Raw genomic sequence first — 13818 nt, 5'->3', positions numbered from 1 at the left:
ATTTTTCATCATTAGTGTATAGGAATGCCAGAGATTTCTGTGCATTCATCTTGTATCCTGCTACTTTACCAAATTCATTATTAGCTCTAGTAGTTTTCTGGTAGCATCTTTAGGATTTTCTATGTATAGTATCATGTCATCTGCAAACAGTGACAGCTTTACTTCTTCTTTTCCGATTTTGATTCCTTTTATTTCCTTTTCTTCTCTGATTGCTGTAGCTAAAACTTCCAAAACTATGTTGAATAAGAGTGGTGAGTGTGGGCAACCTTGTCTTGTTCCTGATCTTAGTGGAAATGCTTTCAGTTTTTCACCATTGAGAATGATGTTGGCTGTGGGTTTGTCATATATGGCCTTTATTATGTTGAGGAAAGTTCCCTCTATGCCTACTTTCTGCAGGGTTTTTATCATAAATTGGTGTTGAATTTAGTCGAAAGCTTTCTCTGCATCTATTGAGATGATCATATGTTTTTTCCTTTTCAATTTGTTCATATGGTATATTACATTGATTGATTTGCATATATTGAAGAATCCTTGCATTCCTGGGATAAACCCCACTTGATAATGGTATATGATCCTTTTAATGTGCAGTTGGATTCTGTTTGCTAGTATTTTGTTGAGGATTTTTGCATGTTTGTTCATCAGTGATATTGGCCTGTAGTTTTATTTCTTTGTGACATCCTTGTCTGGTTTTGGTATCAAGGTGATGGTGCCCTCGTAGAATGAGTTTGGGAGTGTTCCTCCCTCTGCTATATTTTGGAAGAGTTTGAGAAGGATAGGTGTTAGCTCTTCTCTAAATGTTTGATAGAATTAGCCTGTGAAGCCAACTGGTCTTGGGCTTTTGTTTGTTGGAATATTTTTAATCACAGTTTCAACTTCAGTGCTCGTGATTGATCTGTTCATATTTTCTATTTCTTCCTGATTCAGTCTTGGCAGGTTGTGCCTTTTTAAGAATTTAGAAATTCTTGCTGCATCCCATAGCTTTTGGGTCATCCTGTCTCCATTGTCATTTGTTTCTAGGTATTTTTTTATTTCCTCTTTGATTTCTTCAGTGATCACTTCGTTATTAATAGTGTATTGTTTAGCGTCCATGTGTATGTATTTTTTACAGATCTTTTCCTGTAATTGATATCTAGTCTCAGAGCGTTGTGGTCAGAAAAGATACTTGATACAATTTCAATTTTCTTAAATTTATCAAGGCTTGATTTGTGACCCAAGATATGGTCTATCCTGGAGAATGTTCCATGAGCTCTTGAGAAAAATGTGTATTCTGTTGTTTTTGGATGGAGTGTCCTATAAATATCAATTAAGTCCATCTTGTTTAATGTATCATTTAAAGCTTGTGTTTCCTTATTTATTTTCATTTTGGATGATCTGTCCATGGGTGAAAGTGGGGTGTTAAAGTCCCCTACTATGAATGTGTTACTGTCGATTTCCCCTTTTATGGCTGTTAGTATTTGCCTTATGTATTGAGGTGCCACAAGGTGTTCCAAGTTCATTTTCCTTTTCCTAGCCCCAAGTTAGCACTGTCATAAAGGATACATGAAGATGAGGATAATATAATAGAAGAATATAATATCATATTTATTTATAGAAGAGGATAATATTAGAAACCAAGATCTGGGTGCTGTGTATACATTGCTATTGAAATATTATAATTTCTTGTCTGTATCAGGGAAAGAACTAATAAATAAGTGAATAACTATACATACATTCCCATAAACATTCAAAATATCATGTACATGCACATGTGATCTGTTTCAGTATCTATATATTTAAAAACATGAGTTCATTTTAATACCCCCAATTCATATCCAAAATGAAAATGTTTATGCTCACTTCCCTTTCCATATTTGTAACTCCCTTTTCTGACAGTGAGAAACACAGCTCCCATTATCCACAATATATTTCCATATTCTCTCTCTAGAATACATAGGAAGTACAGAATGGCTAATCTACTCTTCTGCAAAATAAGAAACTATAGTTCAGTATTTGTTTATAGCTCTTCCTGTCTCTAAACAGAGGACGTACAGCACAAAATGGTGTTCTAAGTTACTTGGGGACTCAGCCATATGATCAAGGTTAACATTAACAATGATAAATCATGTTAATGATATGTACTAAAGATTTGATGTAATGAGTAGCACGTTCCTCTATGGCCTTCCTCCTCAAAACACATAACACCAGTCCAATCATGAGAAAACCATTAGAAAAAGCTCAATTCAGGGATATCCTACAAAATACCTTTCTAGTACTCCTTAAACCTGTCAAGGTCATCAAAAATGAAGTGTGTCACAGCCAGAAGGAAACATGATGACCAAATGTAATCCTGGATGGGCTCCTGGAACACAAAAAAGAACATACAAAAAAGTAGATTCTGAATGAGGTTAGTAATAATGTGTCAGTATTGATACATTACTTGTGACAAACACCATACTAATGTAAGATGTAAATAGTAGAGAGTACTAGGTGTGGGGTACATGGAAACTCTGTACTATTTTTCATAAGTTTTTGCTAAATCTAAAATGTTTACTTAAAAAATTGCATGGGGAGATGAGCTGAGGGAGGTCAAAATGACTAGCATTCCAGGACACAGAACCAGGCAGGAGAGAGCTGCACACACACACACACACACACACACACACACACACACACACACACACCACTCACACTGCACAGGGATGGAAATTGTTCCTGTTCTGGCCACCCACAGTGGAAAGTCTCATAATTTGTGGGGCACTGGGTAAGGTACTCAGATAGATACGTTTTGCCTCACTAGTGGGGCAATTTAGCCCTATACCAAATGCTGCTCTGATCCTGTCTAACAAACTTTAGACGAAAGACCCAATGGATCAAATGTTTCCAAGTAACTAAACTGCATTTAAGAACAAATCTCAAAAATATTAGTGGAAACATGAAAATATTCAGCATACAACAATTCACAGTGTCTGGCATACAATTATAAATTATCAGGCATGAAAATAAAGAGGTAAATATAACCCAGAAGGAGGAGAAAAATGAATTAGAAATAAACCCAGAAATGACATGATTGAATTAGTAGACAAGAACATTACAGTACAGTTATAACTGTATTAAAAATGATCAAGGAGATAGAGGGAAGATTAAATGAATTAAATAGATATGGAAGGTATAAAAAAGACATGATTCAAACTTCATAATAAGAAAACCACTATGCTTGAGATTAAAAGTACACTGTATTGGATTAATATTAGGTTACATTGAGGAAGAAATACTGAACTAAAAATCATAGCAATGGAAACTTTCCAAAAGTAATCTCAGAAAATGGACACAAAAAATAGACACCAGAGCATCAGTGAGCAGCAAGACAGTTTCAGGCATCCTTAACATACAAATATTTAGCATCCCCAAAGGGGGGGACAAGCAAAAATATTTAAAGAAATAATGGTCAAATTTCCCCCAATTTGGTGAACTCTATATACCCATAGATTCAAGAACCTCACAAACCTGAAGAAGAAGAAAATATGCCAAAACATATCATAACTACATTTCTTAAAACTAGTGACAATAGAAACTCTGAAAAGTTGACTAAGGAAAAAAGACACCTTATGTACACAGGAACAAACAAAAAACAACAGCAGAGGCTTTCTGTTTTTGATCTGGCATGTAAAGAGTTTGGAAGTCATCACTTTGTCCTAATAATAAATAAAAAGCTGAACATACTGAATAATAAAAACTATTATTGGATCTTCCAGAGAAATGAGGTCACAGGGCAAACCATTATCCCCCAAATTGAAGAGACAGACAGGCAATTGGAGAAACAAATTATCACAACTTACCAGAGCAGAAACCCACAGGAGAAACTTCTATGGGAACCAGTACACATGTAGGAAAACCTAAACTATAATTGATGAATTGCTGGAAATGCAGTGTGGACAAGTTTGAGAGTTAAAAAATCCAGTGGGACTCAGTCAAAAGGAGACTCCCACAAATTTGTGAGTTTATCTCCAGAAACCTAACCAAATTCTCACAATACATATCAGAGAAAAAGCCCCTCATCCTTCTAGTAGGAGAAGGGAAAAGGAACAATTTTGAAACTTGCCAGAGCATTTTATTCTTCTTAACAAGGCCTGCCCTCCAGAGAAACTCTTACCACAGCCTAAATGGTATTTTTTCAGAGCTTAACCACATCAGGGGATAGCAAATACCAACCTCAGCCCTCTCTACCCTTCCACATGAGGAAAGAAAATACCCAACTCCTGTCCACACTAGCCATCCTTTCCCATCTAAAGGAGGAAAAACTGAGAAACATTTGTAAAGTTCACAGTCAAAGGGCACAGGGTCACTAAAAGACTGAGACCTAATTATAACACTACAGAATGCTTTCCATTCCCCACACGTTGCCACCACATTATTAACGGCTTATTTACCACACTTCCTTTTACTCAGTACATGATGTTCAGCTATCAAGAAAAAGGTACAAATTATACTAAAAGGGAGAAAACAGTTTGAAGAGAAAAAGCAAGCATGAGAACCAGACTCAGATGTGGCAGGGATGTTGGCACTATCAGACCTGAAATTTAAAATAACTATGATCAGGGGGGACCTTCAAGATGGTGGAGGGGCTTCCCTGGTGGTGCAGTGGTTGAGAGTCCACCTGCTGATGCAGGGGACACGGGTTCATGCCCCGGTCTGGGAAGATCCCACATGCCGTGGAGTGGCTGGGCCTGTGAGCCATGGCCACTGAGCCTACACGTCCGGAGCCTGTGCTCTGCAATGGGAGAGGCCACAACAGTGAGAGGCCCGTGTACCAAAAAATAAAAAATAATAAGATGGTGGAGGAGTAAGATGTGGAGATCACCTTCCTCCCTACAAATACATCAAAAATACATCTACATGTGGAACAACTCGTACAGAACACCTACTGAATGCTGGCAGAAAACCTCCGATTTCCCCAAAGGCAAGAAACTCCCCCACATACTGGGGTAAGCCAAAAGAAAAAACAGAGACAAAAGAATAGGGATGGGACCTACATCTCTGGGAGGGAGATGTGAAGGAGGAAATGTTTCCACATACTAGGAAGCCCCTTCACTGGTGGAGACAGGGGGTGGACCGGGGGAAGCTTCAGAGCCATGGATGACAGCATAGCAAGAGGGGTGCAGAGAGAAAAGTGGAGAGATTCCCACACAGAGGATCGGTGCTGACCAGCAATCACCAGCCTGAGAGTCTGCTCCCCTGCCAGGGTGGGTGGAGGCTGGGAGCTGAGGCTCGGGCTTCAGAGGTCAGATCCCAGGGAGAGGACTGGGGTTGGCTGTGTGAACACAGCCTGAAGAGGGCTAGTGCACCACAGCTAGCCAGGAGGGAGTTGGGGGTAAAAGTCTGGACCTGCTAGAGAGGCAAGAGACCATTGTTTCAGGGTGTGTGAGGAGAAGAGATTCAGAGCACTGCCTAAATTAGCTTCAGAGACAGACATGAGCCACAGCTATCAGCGTGGACACTGGAGACTGGCATGAAACACTAAGGCTGCTGCTGCAGACACCAAGAAGCCTGTGTGCAAGTGCAGGTCACTATCCACACTTCCCCTCCCAGGAACCTGTGCAGCCTGCCATGGCCAGGGTCCTGGGTCCAGGGACAACTTCCCCAGGAGAAAACACAGTGCACCTCAGGCTGTTGCAATGTCACGCTGGCCTCTGCTGTCGCAGGATCGCTCTGCATTCCGTACCCCTTCCTCCCTCCGGCCTGAGTGACCCAGAGCCCCCTAATTAGCTGCTACTTTAACCCCGTACTGTCTGAGAGGGGAACAGATGCCCTCATGTGACCTACACAGAGAGGCAAGGCCAAATCCAAAGCTGAAACACAGGAGCTGTGCAAACAAAGAAGAGAAAGGGAAATTTCTCCCAGCAGCCTCAGGAGCAGTGGATTAAATCTCCACAATCAACTTGATGTACTCAGCATCTATGGAATACCTGAATAGAAAATGAATCATCCCAAAATTGAGATGGTGGACTTTGGGAGCAACTGTAGACTTGGGGTTTGCTTTCTGCATCTAATTTGTTTCTGGTTTTATATTTATCTTAGTTTAGTATTTAGAGCTTATTATCATTGTTAGGTTTGTTTATTGATTTGGTTGCTCTCTTCCTAAATATATATATATATATATATATATACATATTTTTCCTTTTCTCTTTTTGTGAGTGTGTGTGTGTATATGCTTCTCTGAGAGATAATGTCTGTACAGCTTTGCTTTTACCATTTCTCCTAGGGTTCTGTCTGGTTTTTTTTTCTTTTTTGAGTACAGATTTTAGCACTTGTTATACTTGGGGGATGTGTTTTTTTGGTTTGGCTGCTCTCTTTCTTCTTACTTTCTTTTTTTATTACTTTCTAATTTTTAAATTTTTAATACTTTTTAATTTCAATAACTTTATTGTATTTTATTTATTTATTTCTTCTTTCTTTCTTTTATTTTCCCTCTATTTTCTTATAAGCCGTGTGGCTGACAGAGTCTTGGTGCCCCAGCCAGGTGTCAGGCCTGAGCCTGATAGGTGGAAGAGCCGAGTTCAGGACACTGGTCCACCACAGACCTCCCAGCCCCCCATAATATCAAATGGCAAAAGCTCTCCCAGAGATCTCCATCTCAACACTAAGACCCAGCTCCACTCAACGACCAGCAAGCTACAGTGATGGACACTCCATGCCAAACAACTAGCAACATAGGAACACAATACCACCCATTAGAAGAGACGCTGCCTAAAATCATATTAAGTTCACAGACACCCCAAAACACACCACAAGATGTGGTCCTGCCCACCAGAAGGAAAAGATACAGCCTCATCCACCAGAAGACAGGCACCAGTCCCCTCCACCAGGAAGCTTACACAACCCACTGAACCAGTTTTACTCACTGGGGGCAGACACCAAAAACAGTGGGAACTACAAACCTGCAGCAGGAGACCCCAAACACAGTAAGTTAAACAAATTTAACCAGACTTCCCTGGTGACACAGTGCTTGAGCGTCCGCCTGCTGATGCAAGGGACATGGGTTCGTGCCCCGGTCTGGGAAGATCCCACATGCCACGGAGCAGCTGGGCCCATGAGCCATGGCCGCTGAGCCTGTGCGTCCAGAGCCTGTGCTCCACAATGGGAGAGGCCACAACAGTGAGAGGCCCGCATTCCACAAAAAAACAAAAAGAAAAAAACACACAAAAAAAAACAAACTGAGAAGAAACAAATACACAGCAGATGAAGGAGCAAAGTATAAACCCAACAGACCAAACAAATGAGGAGGAAATAGGCAGTCTACCTGAAAAAGAATTCAGAGTAATGATAGTAAAGATGATCCAAAATCTTGGATATAGAATGCAGAAAATACAAGAAATGTTTAACAAGGACCTAGAAGAAATAAAGAGCAAACAAACAATGAAGAACAATACAATAAATGAAATTTAAAATTCTCTAGATGAATCAATAGCACAATACCTGATGCAGAAGAATGGATAAGTGACCTGGAATATACAATTGTGGAAATAAGTACCACAGAGCAGAATAAAGAAAAAAGAATGAAAATAATTGAGGACAGCCTCAGAGACCTCTGGGACAACATTAAACACACCAACATTCGAATTATAGAGGTGCCAGAAGAAGAAGAGAAAAAGAGAGGGACTGAGAAAATATTTGAAGAGATTGTAATTGAAAACTTCCTTAATATGGGAAAGGAAATAGTCAATTAAGTCCAGGAAGTGCAGAGAGTCCCATACAGGGTAAATCCAAGGAGAAACATGCCAAGAGACATATTAATCAAGCTATCAAATCAAATACAAAGAAAAAATATTAAAAGCAGCAAGGGAAAATCAATAAATAACATACAAGGGAATTCCCATAAGGTTAACAGCTGATCTTTCAGCAGAAACTCTGCACGCCAGAAGAGAGTGGCAGGACATATTTAAAGTGACAAAAGGTAAGAACCTACAACCAAGATTACTCTACCAGGCAAGGATCTCATTCAGATTCAATGGAGAAATTAAAACATTTAAATACAAGCAAAAGGTAAGAGAATTCAGCACCAATCAACCAGCTTTACAACAAATTCTAAAGGAACTTCTCTAGGCAGGAAAAACAAGAGAAGGAAAAGACAAACCCAAAACAATTAAGAAAATGGTAATAGCAACATGTATATCAATAATTACCTTAAATGAAGTGGATTAAATGCTCCAAACAAAAGAAATAGACTGGCTGAATGGATACAAAAACAAGACCAAAGAAACCCACTTCAGACCTAGGGACACATACAGACTGAAAGTGAGGGAATCAAAAAAGATATTCCATGCAAGTGGAAATCAAAAGAAAGATGGAGTAGCAGTTCTCATATCAGACAAAATAGACTTTAAAATAAAGACTATTGCAAGAGACAAAGAAGGACACTAAATAATGATCAAGACATTAATCCAAGAAGAAGATATAACAATTGTAAATATTTATGAACCCAACATAAGAGCACCTCAATACAAAGACAAATGCTAATAGCCATAAAAGGGGAAGCTGACAGTAACAAAATAATAGTAGGAGAACTTAACACCCCATTTTCACCAAATAGATCATCCAAAATGAAAATAAATAAGGAAACATAAGCTTTAAATGATACATTAAACAAGATGGACTTAATTGATATTTATAGGACATTCCATCCAAAACTAACAGAATACACTTTCTTCTCAAGTGCTCATGGAACATTCTCCAGGATAGATCATATCTTGGGTCACAAATCAATCCTGGATAAATATAAGAAAATTGAAATTGCATCAAGTATTTTTCCAACCTCAATGCTATGAGACTAGATATCAATAACAGGAAAAAATCTGTAAAAAATACAAACATATGGAGGCTAAACAATACATTACTAAATAACCAAGAAATCACTGAAGAAATCAAAGAGGAAATAAAAAAATACCTAGAAACAAATGTCAATGAAAACATGATGACCCAAAACCTGTGAGATGCAGCAAAAGCAGTTCTAAGAGGGAAGTTTATAGCAATACAATCCTACCTCAAGAAACAAGAAACATCTCAAATAAACAACCTAACCTTACACCTAAAGAAATTAGAGAAAGAAGAACAAAAAAACTGCAAAGTTAGTGGAAGGAAAGAAATCATAAAGATCAGTTCAGAAATAAATGAAAAAGAAATGAAGGAAATGATAGCAAAGATCAATAAAACTAAAAGCTGGTACTTTGAGAAGATAAACAAAATTGATAAACCATTAGCCAGACTCATCAAGAGTCCATATATATGGAATCTAATTAAAAAAATGGTCCTGAAGAACCTAGGGGCAGGAATAAAGATGGAGCCATAGAGAATGGACTTGAGGGCATATGGAGGGAGAAGGCTAAGCTGGGATGAAGTGAGAGTGGCATGGACATATATACACTACCAAATGTAAAATAGATTGCTAGTGGGAAGCAGCCGCATAGCACAGGGAGATCAGCTCGGTGCTTTGTGTCCAACTAGAGGGGTGGCATAGGGAGGTGGGAGGGGGGCGAAAGAGGGATGAGATATGGGGATATATGTATATGTATAGCTGATTCATTTTGTTATACAGCAGGAACACACCATTGTAAAGCAATTATGCTCCAATAAAGATGCTAAAAAAAATTTAAATATAAAATATAATGTCTATGATCTTATGCCACGGTTCTAATGGAAAAAGTAGACTGCATGAAAGAACAGATGGGCCATGTAAGTAGAGATATAGACATTCTATGAATGAAAAAGTATGCTAAAGATTAAAAAACCACAGTAACAGAAATGAAAAATGCTTTTGATGGCCTCATTAGTAGGCTGGGCATGACTGAGGAAAGAATCTCTGAGCTAGAGGATATCTTATTAGAAACTTCCAAAATGCAAAAGCATAGAGAAAAGAGACAAAGAAGAGCAAAGTATCTATGGACTGTGTGACTACTGCTAAAAAGGAACATATATGTAATGGGAATACCAGAAAAAGAAGAAAGAGAGAAAAGAACAGAAGCTATATGTGAAGCAATAATGACCAAGAATTTTCCCAAGTTAATGTCAGACATCATACCCAGATCCACGAATCTCAGAGAACCTCAAGCAGGAAAATGCCAAAAAACTACCCCTAAACATTTCATATTAAAACTACAGAAAATCAAATATGAAGGAAAATCTTCTAAAAAGTCAGAGGAAGACAACTTATATAGAGAGAAGGAAAGAAGAGAATTTCATCTGAATTCTCTTCAGCAATCATACAAGAAGAGAGTGGAGTGAAATATTTAAATGTTGAGAGAACCCACTAACCTAGAATTCTGTACCCTGTGAAATGATCCTTGAAAAGTGAAGGAGAAATCATTTTCAGAAAAGCAAAAATTGAGGTAATTTGTCACAAGTAGACCTACCTTGCAAGAAATGTTTTAGAAGGAAAAAAAATGAAATTCAGAACTAAGATCTATATAAAGAAAAGAGAGTGTTAGAGAAAGGAAAAATAAAAGTAAAATAAAATCTTGTATTTTTTATCCATAATTAACCTAACTGTTTAATATAATAATAGCTTAAGTATGCTTATATGTGTTTAAGTGTATGTATGTCATATATAATTTTGTATGTGTAAGAGAAATAAATAACAGCAATAAAACAAGGGACAGGAAGGGAGAATAAGATATGTTTGTTAGTATAAAGTATTTGTACTACTTGCGAAGCAGTATAGTGTTATTTGAAGGTAGACTCTTGTTAGTTGTAAATGTATATTGAAAGCTCTAAGGAAACCACTCAAAAAAGTTTTAAAAAATATATAATACATATCATAAGAAAGGAGAGAAAATGGAATAATATACAATGCTCAATTAAAACCACAAAGTGAAGAAAAACGTGAAGGACAATAATAAGACCAAAGAAGAAGAGCAATGAATAGAAAACGTAAAAAAAAAAAGTTAGATGTTAATCCAAATATATCAATAATCACTTTAAAAATCAATGGTATAGATACACCAATTAAAAATAGACATTGTCAGGGGCTTCCCTGGTGGCACAGTGGTTGAGAGTCCGCCTGCTAATGCAGGGGACACGGGTTCGTGCCCTGGTCCGGGAAGATCCCACATGCCGTGGAGCGGCTGGGCCCGTGAGCCATGGCTGCTGAGCCTGCGCGTCCGGAGCCTGTGCTCCGCAACGGGAGAGGCCACAACAGTGAGAGGCCTGCGTACCGCAAAAAAAAAAAAAAAAAAAAAATAGACATTGTCAGAGTGGATAAAAAATCAAGACCCATGTTTTCTAAAATAAACCTACTTTAAATATTGACAGATATTAAAAATAAAAAGAATGGAGAAAGATAAATCATTGTAACAGTAATCAACAAAAGGCAGAGAAGATTGGGAAGATGGGAGAGTAGAAAATATCAGAAATCTGTCTCCCCACATAAACATTTACAATGGCAAAATCTGTCAGATGTAATTATACTAGAGTCTACTGAAGGTTTGCAACTTCCAATGGAAGATTTGTATGGTAAATTGCAATTAACTTCCATCAATTTCACCTCTGAACACAGTAGCAGTTACCCATTTCTCATTCCCAGCCGCGGGGCAGGCAAGCTGTGCACATGTTTTTGGGTTGCCTTGAACATAGCTTGTGGGAACCAGATTAGGCAAAGAGGATGCTGTCCTCCAAATATTGGGATCTGTGCTCTGATCACTTATTGTTGCTTCTGATAACAGAGATGCAGAAAATGAGGTGGTGCCATTATCATCGAACCTCTTCCCATTGTTATAAGCATCTATTTCTCTAGCTGGAGTGGCTTCCTGGAGATTTAAGGAGCTAGCGCCCTTTTTTTCCTCTTCATTTCCCTCCTCCTTTTGGGAGCCAGACATCAAAGACCAGGACATTAAAAACCAACTGCATATATAGGGGAGTTTGCCCAAGGGAAAGTACAGCTCAGAAAAGACCCAAGAAGATTAATTTTCACCTCAGACTTATCCTCAGCACAGAGACAGTCTACAACAATGAAAACAATAAAAACAGGACAAAAATAAAACAGCAAACTCTTGGGAAAGGGGAAAATTGAATCTCCAGAATTAACAAATTTTTATATCCAAACGTCCAGTTTTCAAAAACAACAAAGAAATCACAAGGCATAAAAAGAAGAAAAGTATGGTGCATTCAAAGGAAAAAATAAACCAAGAAACTGGTTTATTATTCAGATTCTGTTATTGATCCAGACCTGAGGGTGGACGACTAGAAAAAAATTAAAACAACTATCTTAATGATGATCAAAGAAATAAATAATGACATGGAGAAAATCAAGAAAAAGATGTGTGAAGAAAATGATAATATCAGTAAAAAGACAGAAAACCTAAAAAGTATCTAAAATGAAGTTCTGGAGCTGAAAAGTATAATAACTGAAATTAAAAATATGCTACAGGGATTCAAAGGCATATTTGAGCTGGCAGAAAAAAGAATCAGTGAATTTAAAATTATCAAGTCTGAGGAACAGAAAGATGAAAGAATGAAGCAAATTGAACAGAGTTGAGGGACGTATGGGACACCATCAAGAAGATCAACATACCATTGTGGGACTTCAGAAGAGGAGAGAGACAACAGGGCAGAGAGAATATTTGAAGAAATAATGGCCAAAACCTTCCCAAATTTGATAAAAGATATGAATATAACCATCCAAGAAGCTCAACAAACTCCAAGTAAAATGAACTCAAAGAGGCCCACCCTAGACACATAGCAGCATTATTTACAACAGCTAAAATGTGGTAGTAATGCAAGTGTCCACTGACAGATGAATGGATAAGCAAAATGTTTTATCTATATATACATATAGATAAGCAAAATGTATATATATATATATATATATAAAACAATATTATTCAGCCTTAAAAGGGAAGGAAATCCTGACATACACTACAACATAGGTAAACCTTGAGGACATTATGCTAAGTAAACCAGTCACAAAAGACAAATACTTCAGAGATTGGCTCAAGATGGTGGAGTAGAAGGACATGCGCTCACCCTCTCTTGAGAGAGCACCAGAATCACAACTAACTGCTGAACACTCATCAAGACGAAGACACTGGAACTCACCAAAAAGGATACCCCACATCCAAAACAAAGGAGAAGCCAGAGTGAGATGGTAGGAGGGGGTGCAATCACAATAAAATCAAATCCCATAACCACTGAGTGGGAGACTCACAAACTGGAGAACACTTATACCACAGAAGTCCAACCACTGGAGTGAAGGTTCTGAGCCCCCCATCAGGCTTCCCAAACTGGGGGTCTGGCAACAGAAGGAGGAATTCCCAGAGAATCAGACTTTGAAGGTTGGCAGGATTTGATTGCAGGACTTCGACAGGACTCGGGGAGACAGAGACTCCATTCTTGGAGAGCGCACACAGAGTAGCGTGTGAACCAGGACCCAGGGGGAAGGAGCAGTGACCCCACAGAAGACTGAACCAGAACTACCTGCTAGTTTTCGAGGGTCTCCTGCAGAGGTGAGGGGTAGCTGTGGCTCACTGCAGGGACAAGGACACTTGCAGCAGAAGTTCAGGGAGTACTCCTTGGCGTGAGCCCTCACGGAGTCCGCTATTAGCCCCACCAAAGACACTGAAGGCTCCAGTGCTGTGTCACCTCAAGCCAAACAACCAACAGGGAGGGAACTCAGACCATGCATCAGCAGACAAGTGTATTAACGTTTTACTGAGCTCTGCCCACCAGAGCAACACCCAGCTCTACCCACCACCAGTCCCTCCCATCAGGATGCTTGCACAAGCCTCTTAGATAGCCTCATCCACCAGGGGGGAAGACAGCAGAAGCAAAATAAACTACAATCCTGCAGCTTGT

This window comes from Tursiops truncatus, chromosome 6 (assembly GCF_011762595.2).
Source record: "Tursiops truncatus isolate mTurTru1 chromosome 6, mTurTru1.mat.Y, whole genome shotgun sequence".
Taxonomy (NCBI): Eukaryota; Metazoa; Chordata; class Mammalia; order Artiodactyla; family Delphinidae; genus Tursiops; species Tursiops truncatus.
This window is presented reverse-complemented; position numbering follows the sequence as displayed.